General features: G+C 32.7%; 1 long non-coding RNA gene across 1 annotated transcript in view; it reads left to right on the top strand.

Moving 5' to 3' along the window:
* Positions 1-8374, top strand: part of LOC136845619 (uncharacterized) — a 94562-nt gene extending 86188 nt beyond the window's left edge. Inside the window, exon 3 of the long non-coding RNA XR_010855203.1 lies at positions 8212-8374. This is a non-coding gene — a long non-coding RNA (uncharacterized lncRNA). The remainder of the gene's footprint in view (positions 1-8211) is intronic.
* The last annotated feature ends 7139 nt before the right edge of the window (positions 8375-15513 follow it).

Below are 15513 nucleotides of genomic sequence, written 5' to 3'. Positions count from 1 at the left end.
ATTATGATGTGACACCGATTGACAGTAGGTGGCTAATAAAAAAAAAAAGCGTGAGGGAAGGAGGTATTGCGTCTTATTATTGTTATTATTTTTTTTTTCCACAGTCGTTAGTATTCTCATTATTATTGTATTTTAGTCTTATTGTAAGAATTACTATTATCACTGAAAAATCAAATAAAACAAAATTATTATTATTATTATTATTATTATTATTATTATTATTATTATTATTATTATTATTATTTATTATTATTATAGCTAAGAAATTCACAATGTCGTGAAAAACTATTGTATAATTAAAAATCTAAAATTATATAAACAATTTTTATTATCTATAAAAGATGAGAACAAAGAGTTCCAAACATTTATTATTATTATTATTATTATTATTATTATTATTATTATTTTTTTTTTTTTTTTTTTATATACTGAAAGATTCACACGCTGCCTTTGAGAATCCTTTCGTCTCTTATTACCATTAACCGCAGCTGAAAGTTCTACGGAAAATTCTCTATAGACTTTTTAAATTTCCGAGAAGCTAGCGAAGCTGTATCTAATTATTCATTTGAATTTTTCGATGTCGTGAGATTTGGAATTATCTCTACTTTCATTATTATAATAAAAAAAAACACCTTATATATTATTTATGGTCAACAACACATAACAAGTAAAAAATGCGCCGAAGAAACTTCGGCGCAATCGAGTTTTCTGTACAGCCGCAACATCGTATATAATCAAGGCCACCGAAAATAGATCTTTCTTTCGGTGGTCCCGGTATGATGATGTATGAGCCGTGGCCCATGAAACTTTAACCACGGCACGGTGGTGGCCTATACTATATCGTTACCAGAAGCACGATTATGGCTAACTTTAACCTTAAATAAAATAAAAATTACTGACGCTAGAGGGCTGCAATTTGGCATGTTTGATGATCAGAGGGTGGATGACCAACGTATCAATTTGCAGCCCTCTAGTCTAAGTAGTTTTTAAGATCTGAGGGCGGACAGAAAAAAAGTGCGGACGGACAGACAAAGCCGGCACAATAGTTTTCTATTCAGAAAACTGAAACTGCGTTTGATTAGGTGTATGTTAGACCGTTTCATCTGAAATGTATCTTTACTCATGAAGCATGGACAAAAGAATGATAAACAAACCTGCAAAGCAAAAAATTGATAAATAGGTAAATGAAATAAAAAAAAGAAGTTGGAGGGGATAGTGAAACAAATTATTAAACGGAAAATACCTATTATACGAAATTTATCTAATATAAATATAATGTTCTGCCTGTATCAAGCAACATATGATTGAACACTGGCTTCTTATTTCTTTACTAAAATGAGAGAGAGAGAGAGAGAGAGAGAGAGAGAGAGAGAGAGAGAGAGAGAGAGAGAGAGAGAGAGAGACGTCCGTATGTCCGAGGGTTTATAAGAATTGCTTCCCGGTGACTATGAAGAGCTGAGGCCTAAAGAGAGAGAGAGAGAGAGAGGAGAGAGAGAGAGAGAGAGAGAGAGAGAGAGAGAGAGAGGGGGGGAAGGGAAGAGGAAGAGAGAGAGAGATCCGTATGACTGAAGATTTATAAGAATTGTTTCCCGGTAACTATGAAGAGCTGAGGCCTAAAGAGAGAGAGAGAGAGAGAGAGAGAGAGAGAGAGAGAGAGAGAGAGAGAGAGAGAGAGAGAGAGAGAGAGAGAGAGAGATCCGTATGACCAAAGATTTATAAGAATTGTTTCCCGGTAACTATGAAGAGCTGAGGCCTAAAGAGAGAGAGAGAGAGAGAGAGAGAGATCCAAATGACCAAAGATTTATAAGAATTGTTTCCTTGGTAACTATGAAGAGCTGAGGCCTAAAAGAGAGAGAGAGAGAGAGAGAGAGAGAGAGAGAGAGAGAGAGAGAGAGAGAGAGAGAGAGAGAGAGATCCGTATGACCAAAGATTTATAAGAATTGTTTCCAGGTAACTATGAAGAGCTGAGGCCTAAAGAGAGAGAGAGAGAGAGAGAGAGAGAGAGAGAGAGAGAGAGAGAGAGAGAGAGAGAGAGAGATCCGTATGACCAAAGATTTATAAGAATTGTTTCCTGGTAACCATGAAGAGCTGAGGCCTAAACCTATACGTCGTTTTGTCGGGAAATGTAATGAAAAATAGATATAGTCGTATTCATTGTATCTGCACTGGCGAGCCAATCGTTAATCCATTACAGATATAACATTCACATTTGTGTCGTAGTTACTCACTCAGAAACGTTCCGAATTGGTCGTAATTTCGGCAAAAAGACACCCGGTAGATTCTGCGTGTAGGGACATAACTGGTGGAGGCACATAATATATCGACTATCAGTGTTGCAATATTTTTCTCGAGACGGCTCCATGGTTACGTTCGCCCCACTTGTTTTTTTTTTATACTGCATATATTATGTGGAGATATTTCTATTTCACGTGCAGACGGCAATACTGCCCTAAAACGGAAGACTGCAGTATCTGCAAAAGTACAAACCTTAGAAAAATGTAGATATTCCCTTGCCTTACTACTGATTTTGCAGATACTGCAAATGGGACCCCCTAAATACTCGTGGAAAACATTGAAGGATCATTCTGAAACTGCAGTAACTTGTGTATTAGTGTTTCACGATGGCATATCTCAATTTCGAAATTACAGAATGCTTTCTATTGCATTATTTCTGGACTACCAGACTTATACACTAAAAAAAGTGAATTAGACTAATAATATATTTTAAAACTATTGCTTATAATATGTATGTTACTTTATGTGGAGGTTATGGATGTCAGTTCGAAGTTTGACATTTTAAAATTGAAGATGGTAAGTTTTTTTTTTTTAACTGATGTTAATTTTCTCACTGAGGAAAAAATAATCAGCATTTGTTTTCGGTTTGCGTGATTGTAGATATTGCTGTGATGAGTGAGTAAGTAACAATTTAACTCCGTCCTGTCTTCACTGAAACTATGCAAATGTTTCTTGCCCTAGATGGTAAATAGTATAGGGTACATATTGTATTAAGAAAATCAAAATACCTATTTTTCTACTGCTGTCTATAATTCAATTTCTACTGATCACTGCTATATACGAGTATAATAAATTGCTTATTTTTCCATAGATTAATGTTACTTAAAACAGAAGAACAAGTTGACTGTATATAAATTTTTGCTTTAATTATAATTAATATATACTTATAGGTAATCTCAACATCGTTATATAAAATGCATATTTTTTCTATGGCCTACCATTTAAACTTAATGCCTTTATTAATATAGAAACATAGTTTGTCCGGATATGTATAAGTCCATGAGAGTATAATCTTATCTTGTGTTTTCACTATCTCGTATAAAACACTATTAATCATTTACTTAAACAATTTTGTGGATAAATGCTTCATGTAGGAGTAAAAAACTTCCAAATCAAAAAATTTAAAATATGAATGATTCCCGCGTATTTCTGATGTACCCACCCTCTCTCTCTCTCTCTCTCTCTCTCTCTCTCTCTCTCTCTCTCTCTCTCTCTCTCTCTCTCTCAAAAATAATTGCTTCAATCCCGTTTTCCAAATCAATCTCACTTCTCATTGAGATTTTCTCGAACTTGCCTCCAAGAGACGCACTCTTTCTCTCATCTCGCGGAAGCTCTTGGGTATGTCACTCACCCAGTCCGCCCCCACCCCCACTTTTATATCTCGAGTTGATTCTGTGTATTGTCAAGCGTCTGTAACTAGTTTTTTTTAATTAAAGATCGGAAGAGAGAAAATTGTTAAGCAACACATTTCGGAGTGAGGGTAAATAACCTCAATATTTCTTCATTCCAGGCAGAATTAAGTTTGGTTTTGTTACAACTTGCAAAATGCCATCCACAAATGCCTTTTCAGCTTTTCAGATATTATTATTATTATTATTATTATTATTATTATTATTATTATTATTATTGGAGAAACAAATCCCACAGTTATGTATATGTACAACTTCGAAATATGAGCCACAAACGCTTCTCATCTTTCCAGATATTATTATTATTATTATTATTATTATTATTATTATTATTATTATTATTACTGGAGAAACAAATCCACAATTATGTATATGTACAACTTCGAATATGATCCACAAACGCCTTTCAGCTTTCCAGATATTATTATTATTATTATTATTATTATTATTATTATTATTATTATTATTATTATTATTATTATTATTATTATTATTGAGAAACAAATCCACAGTTATGTATATGTACATATGTTTAAAGATAAATCTGTACAGATAACTTTCGGGAATCTGCTCGATTCTCATTTTCAATAACTGTGGATTTGTTTCTCCCTTTTAAGAACTCATGCTGCTATGAGTATTTTATTATTATTATTATTATTATTATTATTATTATTATTATTATTATTATTATTATTATTATTATTATTATTAAAAAATATACAGCCAATTACACGAGGCAAGCTTGAAATATGACTAATCTGCAATATAGGGTTACACAGAGAAGTATGCTGACATTGATAAATGAAAAACAAAACTAATAGAAAAACCAAGCAAAATAAGAATTAAAATACAAAACTCAAATACAACTGGGGATTGGTTGTTTGATGAATACCAAAACTGTTATTACAACTAAAGGGAAACTGCTTTCAAAGCACCACCCAAAAACATATGCGACTCTGTTTTGTTTTAGCAAATATGAGTCTCTTATCTTTTCGGATTTTTAAAATAAATTTTTCTGGTTGTTTTCTTTTTAGTTTCACTGTGCTTTCTGTTGATTTTATCACTTCTCGATAATTTAAGAAAAAAAATCTTTATATGAATATAAGTGAGCTGGTGATTGATGGCTACCCATTAACACACCTAACTTTTGTTTTTATAAAATTTTCACTAAAAATTAACAAATAAATATTTCAGTTAATTAAGAAAATTAATGAATTTTAAGAGTAAACCAATCCAGCTCATTATTTTTTTAGATATTTTAATATCAATTCATTAAGAACTTTTGTAAATAAAGAGCAAACATCAAATCTTACCATACGGAAGCCGAGATTGATCGTGATGCTGTTGCATTTTTCTATAAGATTTTTGAATTAAGATTTTTTAAATTAATTAAATGTTTTCTTGGTGTAGTTTCTAAAGACACTGACAGGAATTTTGTAAAATATTTTGAGTGCATACCTGAAAGAGGTTACAGACACCCCCCCCTTTTTTTTTTTACACTTTTCAAGACCATGGAGTTGAAAATTACATTTACAATTATATTTACACCAATAGCATTTACAATGATATTTTACACCGTTTTCAAAACCTTGAAGTCGAAAAATGATAATTACAGCAACAGCATTTACAGTAATAAAGGTAAAATGACAATCACCATCATTACCATGATGACAAAATGAAAGAAAAGAACAGTGCGGATAATAGCAGCCACTTGCATAATGGGGAAAGTGCCCCGGAAAATGACGCCTAATTCCTCCGTGTAAACAGTGCCTTAATCACCACCCCGTGATTGAAACTCATCCTTTTCCTGCCTGCGTTCAAATGAGGGTCACAAATGAGGGTCACAAAATGAGGGGTCACTTTTCGGAGGGAAGAAGAAGAATCGCTGCAGAGCTGGAAAAAAGTGGTACGCCATTGTCCGATATCCCTTCCGTGTCGCTGCGTGGCAATTACCATTTTCAGAGAGAGACGGAAGGAGATTTTACGGTCCTTAAGTGTTATGTGAGGCGACCCGTTCATTAGACTTAAACCCCAGGCAGTTAACAGTTTGCGTTTATTAACCTCTGTTATGAGCAGGTTTATTTTCGGTCGGTGAATGCTCAAGGAAGCATTCTGGTTCAGCTTGAATTTGATGACTAATCGATTTTAAAGATTTCCAATTTTTACACTATCTTCTTAATCATTAAAATATAGCTTCTTAGTTTTCTGTAAAGGAAAACTATCGGGCCGGCTTTGTCTGTCCGTCCGCATTTTTCTGTCCACCCTCAGATCTAAAAAACTACTGAGGCTAGAGGGCTGCAAATTGGTATGTTGATCATCTACCCTCCAATCATCAAACATACCAAATTGCAGCCCTCTAGCCTCAGTAGTTTTGATTTTATTTAAGGTTAAAGTTTGCCATCATCGTACAGCAATATACCGAGACCACCGAAAGATAGATCTATTTCCGGTGGCCTTGATTATATGCTGTAGCGGCTGTACAGAAAACGTCGGCGCATTTTTTACTTGTTTATAATTTTCTAGCGTTGACTATCTTAGAATAGCTGTTAATTCTCGATGTCATAGAATCCCAGCAGCGCTATCTAAACATTTAGGTGAAGTAATCTTATATCCGTATAATTACAATTAGGCACAAGGGGTTTATTTTCACCTGACAGACTTGCATGACGGAATTCATGCCTTGGTGAAATAAAACCAGGATCACCATGGCGAGTGAAATGTAAGTCATAATTAGCCTTGTGCCCCACATATCTATGGGCCTTAATGGTACTGACATGAACTTTAGGCAAATTATTTTGCCTTGCTTTAATGTTCTTTGTCTTATGGAAACTTATAAGGCAAGTTCGTGCAGTTTTGAATTATACTAGTATGAGTTGTTTATATATATACAGTTTTGAATTATATACTAGTATGAGTTGTTATATATATATATATATATATATATATATATATATATATATATATATAAATAGTGTACATATATATATATATATTATATATATATATATATATATATATATATATATATATATATGTATATATATATATATATATATATATATGTATATGTACATTAAAAGTTTCATGTACATTAAAAGTTTTTTTAGATTTTAAAATCATTTCGATTCTGCTGCCCAAATTTTCGTATGTTAAATTTATGAAAATAAATATTGTTTTTTGTTTGAAATATCGAAAATTCTCGGTTGGTGAAAAAGGCTAAAAATAATTTTATGCAGCTGAAAAAATACAGTTTATTAGAAATATGATAATTTATCACTTTTACAATTCTCAGTTGATGAAAAAGGATAAAAAAACAGTTTATGCAGTTGAAAAATACATTCTATTATGAATGATACTTTATTACTTTTACAACGCGTTGGTATAGTTCATTCTCTACAGAAATTTTTCTTTAATGAAATGAATGTCAATAGTATTTTTTAAACATTCATCAACTGTAAATCCATTTAAATAAAAAACTCTCCATAAATACAAAGACTTTAATAAAAAATATATCTGGAAGTGGTGAAACGCTGGCTGCCAGAATTAATCGACATAAGTATTGGAACCGGGTGGGAAATATGTCCAAAGCTCTTTTTTTTATACATGAACAATTGTAATGATTCTGTCGATTGGAAACATTCTGGAGAGGTACTTTTTTTTGTAAAGATATTGTTCAGGTGAGTGTTATAGATTTCAGTGTGATAAAACTAAAGTTGGGCGGCTTTTTAATGTATATTTACGAATTCTGAATATATATATATATATATATATATATATATATATATATATATATATATATATATATATATATATATATATATATATACATATATATATATATCTATATATATTTAAATATATATGTATATATATATATATACAGTATATACATACACATATATATTTATCTATATATATTTAAATATTATGTATGTATATGTATATGCATATACACACACATATATATATCATATATATATATACACACATAATTCTATACATACATATATATACACAGGCATATATATATACATATTTATGTATATCTATCCATCTATCTATATATATATCTATCCATCTATCTATCTATATATATATATATATATATATATATATACATATATATATATATATATATATATATATATATATATATATATATATATATATATATATATATATATATATATATATATATATATATATACCTCCCCCATACAACTTATTCCCTCATCGGAAAAAAAAAATGTGCTCGCATACGTAGCTGTCTGGTCTGTATCTGTATGTGACTACAGTGATTCTCTCGTTCCTTCCCTAACCCTGATGGAGTAACCACATGCCGAGAGGAACCCCAAAAGAAGTCGAGTCCCATCCTTCGCTCCTTTCATCAATCACCGTTGATTCCCCGTTCCTCCTTTTTCCTTCCTCCTGACGACCAAAAAGACCTGACTGGGTTAACTCAACTGTAGCGTGAATGGGCACTTAATCCCTCTTTATCACTCTGCAGGGCACGTGTCGGATTACCTTTGATCCGCAGAATTTGCCAACCTGAGGAAGCGGCAGTGGGCCAGGTTCAAGATCTCCCTGAAATAAACCGTCAGATAAAACCCTGAAATAAACCATGGGAGATCATCGATCGTTGCCTCTTCGACAATGATTCAGTTATTGAATTGAAGTTACGTCCTAACACTATGGTTTATGGGGATGTTTCTTTTGTTGGTTTAGTTAAATAATTGAAACCCTGAAATAAACCCTGGGATACCATCGATCGTTCTCTTCGACATTGATTCGTTTCTTTACATAATTTATTTAGGGATGCTTCTTTTAAATGTTATGATTGTTAGTTAGGTATGTCATGATCTGATATGATGTATTTGTAATTAAAAAAAAACATTCCGTATTGTGTCAACACGTCAATGTTTTCTTTGCGTAAGAGAGAAATTAAATTTTCGTCATGAAAGATGCGTAAAAACATTCTTAATAAATAACGATATCAATGTTTTTATTTATTTATTTATTTTTTGTAAAATCTTCTATGCACCGTCGTTTAAAGATACACTTCCCTTCCGTAAATCATTGTGAGCGTGAATCAAATTCCCTTACAAAGAATAGTTGGACACATAACGAATCGTTATTTCAAAATGAAACTTAACCATCACCTTAAACGTCTTTGATATCGTGCAGACTATTGGAATATTAGGGAATCATTCATAATATTTAACTGGGTTACAACAACACGCTGTAAGTAGCAGAGAATTTTCATCCCCTTTACTGTTAAACCTGTAGACCAGATATGTGGCAATGTCTCTTTTTGATACTTCTATGTCACAGACAGGCTGGTTGGTATGCTACCTGGAGATATAGCGCCATAAATCTTTAATCTATTCAGCTGACTTATACAAATGAATGTCTTCTCATAATCACGCTATATGTTAGTATGTTTAATAGTATTTTATCAGACCTTTGTATTTTTTTTTTTTACTTTGATTTTTCCTGAATCCTATTTTGTCCATCTTATTCTTCATAACTCACGGTGTTCTACGGCTTGTCCATAAAAGTTATGCATCCTCTGTTAATAATAATATTTTAATAATAATAATAATAATAATCTAATAATAATAATTTTTTAATATATTTAATGATTTTATCAGACCCTGTATTTTTTTTTTTTTTTTTTTTTTCCTGAATCCATCTATATTCTTCTTCAGAAGTAGCTGGGAAAATTAGCTGTCTTCAATGTTTATTCCATAAAAGTGTATGTACCCTCTGGACATTAATAATAATAATAATAATAATAATAATAATAATAATAATAATAATAATAATAATAATAATAATAATAATAGTATTTATCAACCTAAACTATTTTCCTGAATAAATCTTATTCTTCAGATGTAGCTGGGAAAATTACTGTCTTCCAAGGCTTTTTCCATAAAAGTGTATGTACTGGTTTAATAATGATAATAATAATAATAATAATAATAATTTAATAATAATAATTAACAATAATAAATTAATAGAAAAAGACCTTTTATTAGGTTTTGTTAAACAAAATTTTCAACAACATTTATTTTATATCGTTTTGTTGCGCTGGAATGGTTGCAAGCAATTGACCAATATTCATATCCGGTGGTTTAGTGATGTGTAGGAGGTAGTTCTCGTTGAATGTCGACTAGTTTCGCCCTCCTCGTTAGGATAAAAGATGAAAAATCCACGCATTACAGCCATTGCATCCTGCGATCCTGTCCTGAATGATGTGCTAACGAGGAGGGCGAAACTAGTCGACATTCGACGAGAACTACCTCTTACACATCACTAAACCACCGGATATGAATATTGGTCAATTGCTTGCAACCATTCCAGCGCAACAAAAACAATTAATAAGACGAATTGAGCGTTTACTATATAAAATAAATGCTGTTGAAACTGCCATTTTGTTTAACAAAAATAATAATAATAATAATAATAATAATAATAATAATAATAATAATAATAATAATAATAATAATCTTCCCTGTAGACGCCAGAGGAACTACGCATGACCATTTCCCCTTGTTTATATCATTAACATGTCATGCTCGCGCAGTAAACAGATTTAATTGGTGCGTGTTATTCATCCGCTGCTATCACCAATACGATGTTGCAAGCAATGAAATGCCGACCTTTTTCGATTCGTTCCGCCATTAAATGATTTTATGTTAAAATTATTTTTTGTCAGGTTATCTTTGCCTTGAACTATTTTATCCAGTTATTACCGAAGAAGAGGAATAATAATAAAAAAAAAAAAATAAATAATAATAATAATAATAATAATAATAATAATAATAATAATTATTATTATTATTATTATTATTATTATTATTATTATTATTATTATTATTATTAAATTGATGTTATACACAAATACTTTTGCCAGCCTGAATTTAGCTTGAACTATTTTATCCTGTTATTGAGGCGGGAAATTATTATTATTATTATTATTATTATTATTATTATTATTATTATTATTATTATTATTATTATTATTATTATTATTCACCAAGAGAACACTTTATGTAAGACTCAGAAAGGATATCAACTTGCAAAGTGAGGAACATCTGTCTTTTAGATCGAAATAGAATTTTCGAGCCAAGTCATTGTGAGAAAGTCTCTCTCTCTCTCTCTCTCTCTCTCTCTCTCTCTCTCTCTCTCTCTCTCTCTCTCTCTCTCTCTCTCTCTCTCTCCAATATCCTTTCACTTCTAAAACTTTCTCGAATATCGCCTTTCCTTTTTTTTTCACGTCGATAAAATCGTTCAAGATCCTTCGTGAAAGGGTCCTTTGTATGAAGATTCCTATTTCAGTATTTTTCTTCCCATTGGTTTTATACTTCCCGTGATCCCTCGAAAGAGGTGTATTTATGGAATCTCTTTTGATATTTTTTTTATGGCGATGACAAAATTCCAAAATTCCTTTTTTTCTTTTTCTTTTGATGCGTTGCAAACTAGATTAAACTTGAGCTGCATCTGTCTTATATTATGAATGGGATATCTGATATATATATATATATATATATATATATATATATATATATATATATATATATATATATATATATATATATATATATATATATATGTATATATATATATATATGTATACACACACACACACACATATATATAACCTGCACGTTCTTCTTCTGTATATAACAATATAAATTGTATTTGCTTTAGTTTTATATTGGGGCTTATATATATATATGTTGTGATATATATATATATGATCTTTATATAAGAATTTTCTCAAATTGTCTTATTTGCTGAAGTTATCAAGAATAGCTCTACAAAATCTTGCCAAATTTCCCAGTAAATAAATTGCATTTATAGCTAATGGCAGTCCTTTTTTTTTTGGTTGCAGTTCATGTAGTTTTCATAAGTAACTAAGGAGACTGAAGACATGTGGTACTGGGTAGGGTATCAGACCTTGGAACCTCAATAAAATGCGGATACTGATGACCAGCTGAGCACTTCTTAGGTGTCAGTTCTTGGGGCTTTATATTAACTAATGATCTAATATCCCTTTGGACACAGCTTAAGATATAGTCTGTCAAAAAATTGATACACGTTAAAATCATGAAAATTTCTCCAAAATGTGTAATGCATAATAATATGATTAAAGTTAATGCGTAATAGCTCAATTAAAGAGGAAAGATGGAGTAATTTGCAAATAAAAAAAAAAAAGAAAACATGTGGAATACAGTGAAAAGATCTGATAATCAGTCTTAGCTTTCATTTTTGTACCCTCCTCTGCATTTCCTGACTCAGTTTAACGGCCTCATTGTAAAAAGTGGGTTTATTATCATGTAGGACAGTTTTTCTCTACATTTTTGACAGTGCATAAAGAAAAAGTGAAAAAATTCGCCCGTTTTTTCGGCGCAATAGAGTTTTCTGTACAGCATATAATCAAGGCTGCCGAAAATGGATCTATCTTTCGGTGGTTTCGGTATAATGCTGGATGAGCCGCGGCCCATGAAACTTTCAGCCACGGCCCGTGGTGGCATGTCCTACAGCGTTGCCAGACGCACGATCGTGGCTAACTTTAACCTTAAATGAAATAAAAACTGCTGAAGATAGAGGGCTGCAATTTGGCGTGTTTGATGATTGGAGGCCTCAGCCGTTTTTAAGATCTGAGGGCGGACAGAAAAAAGTGCTGACAGAAAAAAGTGCGGACGGACAAACAAATAGTTCTCTTTTACGGAAAACTAAAACAATTAATTTCGGAGAATCTTCTCAAGCGTCTCCTTTCTCATTTTGCTCCGATCCTCCTCCTTGAAACTACTAGTTGAAAGGTTTTTCCGTCGATTCATCATCAGATTTCTCCTTCTTCAATATGACCTCCATCCATATTTCTTCTTCCTCGTGTTCGTTTTTCCCGATAATTTATCGCGATTCTTGGAAGACTTTGCCATTTTGGATAGTGTCAGTAAAAATTTTTCCTCTATTCTTTCAATTCCATATAAAATCGACTTGATTTTTTTTTTTTTGCAGACTTAAGATTGAAACCCTTCCTTGGCATTTCTTAAAACGATGTTGTTTCCTAAAGCAAATTAAGGACCGTTTTGAAATTTTTTTTTACTTGTTTGTTTTCATTCATTTTCGAAGTCTTACAATATATACCTTTTAGTTTATCGCAGCGTACATGATAAATGATTATGCATGCGGCATTCGTGCAACTGTTAATGTATCATTTTCCCTTGCTTTCCTTCTTGTAAATGTTTTCTCTCATCCAGAACCATTTCCTCTTCCTTCTCATTTTGTGAAACACGAGATTTCGGAGTGTGGAAACCTGCTGGAACACATTCTGGAATTACTGCAAACAGTTCCTGGATTCCGGAATTTCTGCAGAACAGTTATTTGGCCATGAGAAAAAAATGATCATATTAGACTTAAATATTAGATAATGATCCCATGGGATTTTTGTCTTTTAGTTTTCTGTAAAAGAAAGCTATTGTGCCGGCTTTGTCTGTCCGTCCGCACTTTATTCTGTCCGCACTTTTTCTGTCCTCCCTTAGATCTTAAACACTACTGAGGCTAGAGGGCTGCAAATTGCTATGTTGATCATCCACCCTCCAATCATCAAGCATACCAAATTGCAGCCCTCTAGCCCCAGTGGTTTTTATTTTATTTAAAGGTAAAATTGGCCATTATTGTGCTTCTGGCAACGGTATAGAATAGACCACCACCGAGCAGTTGTTGAAGCTTCATGGGCCGCGACTCACACAGCATTATACCGAGACCACCGAAAGATAGATCTATTTTCGGTGGCCTTGATTATAGGCTGTCGCGGCCATACAGAAAACTCGATTGCTACTTGTTTATTTACATGACGTGAAACAGGATTTATTCTCCCAAAACGGTAGATCAGAGAGCAGTCATGTTGTCAGGTTAGGGATTTTCACCCGAAAATAATTGTTAAGTGATATTCTTCACAGCACTGTTGCTATATGCCAAAACATAAAACAAGAATAAGAGGGTTTTCGTTCGTCGCTTTTGCAGGACCAAACAGGAAATAGTTTTTCGCTTTTTGATATTCGATATTTTCTCGCATTTCAATATTAAACGAGGCAAAAAGCAGTTTTTAATATTTTGTTCATGTTCAAAAATGGTCTATTAGTATACGGTATTCTCTCGTATTTCAGGGTATGGTTGTTGTTGATAAATCCTGGTGAAAGAAAACGACGAACTGGACGATAAAGTGTTGGGGATACTATAAAAAAAGACCACAAGGCTAAAACTTGACCAACTGCCCTTGTTGCCAAATCCTTCACGATATAATAGTAATAAATGGCAATATTTTTTTTATTATCATTTATATTAACAAACCCATAAGTCATATATCTTGAACGAGGAGAGAAAGTTGGGTTCGAAAAAACGTTAGAAGTTGGACAGAAACTATCACAGCTGTGTGATTCCGATAACAGAGAAAGTAAAAACGAAATCCTTTAAAAATGATCGCTATTTCTGTGATTTTATTTTGTTCCTTATTCTTCATAAAAAGCTGAAGAATTCCTCATTCATTACAAAGAGAGGTCACTAAGTTATATAAATTATCATTGAAAATATTATTCTCTTTAAGAATGTTCTAGATTTTTTTTCCATCTCCTTATGTTCTCCTCTCTCAGTGGATGTTTTGATTATGGAACCGTGACAGGTAGGAATTTTTTATGGAACCGTACCAGATACGAATTATTTTTTATGGAACCGTGACAGGTAGGAATTTTTTATGGAATCGTGACAGGTACGATTTTTTGTGGAACCGTGGCATGTACGAATTTTTTATGGAACTGTGACAGGTAGGAATTTTTTTATGGAACCGTGACAGGTACGATTTTTTTTTATGGAACCGCGACTCGTAGAAATTTTTATGGAACCGTGACAGGTACGATTTTTTTTTTATGGAACCGTGACAGGTACGAATTTTTATGGAACCGTGACAGGTACGATTTTTTCTATGGAACCGTGACAGTCACGATTTTTTTATGGAACCATGACAGGTACGATTTTTTTATGGAACCGTGACAGGTCACGATTTTTTTATGGAACCGTGACAGGTAGGAATTTTTTATGGAACGGTGACTGGTTCAAATTCTTTTTTATGGAACCGTGACAGGTACAAATTTTTTAGGGAACCATGACAGGTACGAATTTTTTCATGGAACCGTGAGAGGTACAAATTCTTTTTTATGGAACCATGACAGATACAAATTTTTTATGGAACCGTGACAGGTACGAATTTTTTTTAATGGAACCGTGACAGGTACGAATTTATTTTATGGAACCGTGACAGGTAGCAGGATAAAGAAACAAAAGCAACTGCAGAAGGAGACGATGAAATCATTTTGTTTGAGACACATGCAGTCCACAGGAGAAAAACATTGGACGCCGCGGGAAAAAAAAGACAAAATTTATTTGACGCTCAAACGTTTCTGGTGTTTTTGGAGAAATGTGGCATGGAAAAGGATTCTAGATAAAAGGGTGAAGATTCAGCTTGAAGGAAGAAACGACTGACTCAGAAGAAGAAGAAGAAGAAGACAAAGAAGAAAAGAGGTAATTGCTTTCGGCGGAAGTCCAACGTCCACAGTCCATTTCGGGGAGGCAGACAGATAAGAGGGTGAGATAAGAAGACAGGAAGGGGAAAATAAATATTCCCCAAAGAGGACAGAAAGTGAAGAGACATTTATTGTACTTTTCCTCCCACATCTCACTTCTTGAAGGAAACAAAGAGATCGATTAACTGACGAGACCTGCAACCTTATGGCCAGACCTGCAT

This window comes from Macrobrachium rosenbergii, chromosome 14, assembly GCF_040412425.1.
Source record: "Macrobrachium rosenbergii isolate ZJJX-2024 chromosome 14, ASM4041242v1, whole genome shotgun sequence".
Taxonomy (NCBI): Eukaryota; Metazoa; Arthropoda; class Malacostraca; order Decapoda; family Palaemonidae; genus Macrobrachium; species Macrobrachium rosenbergii.
Note: the sequence above shows the minus strand (reverse complement) of the source record. Positions and strands in the feature narration are given on the sequence as shown.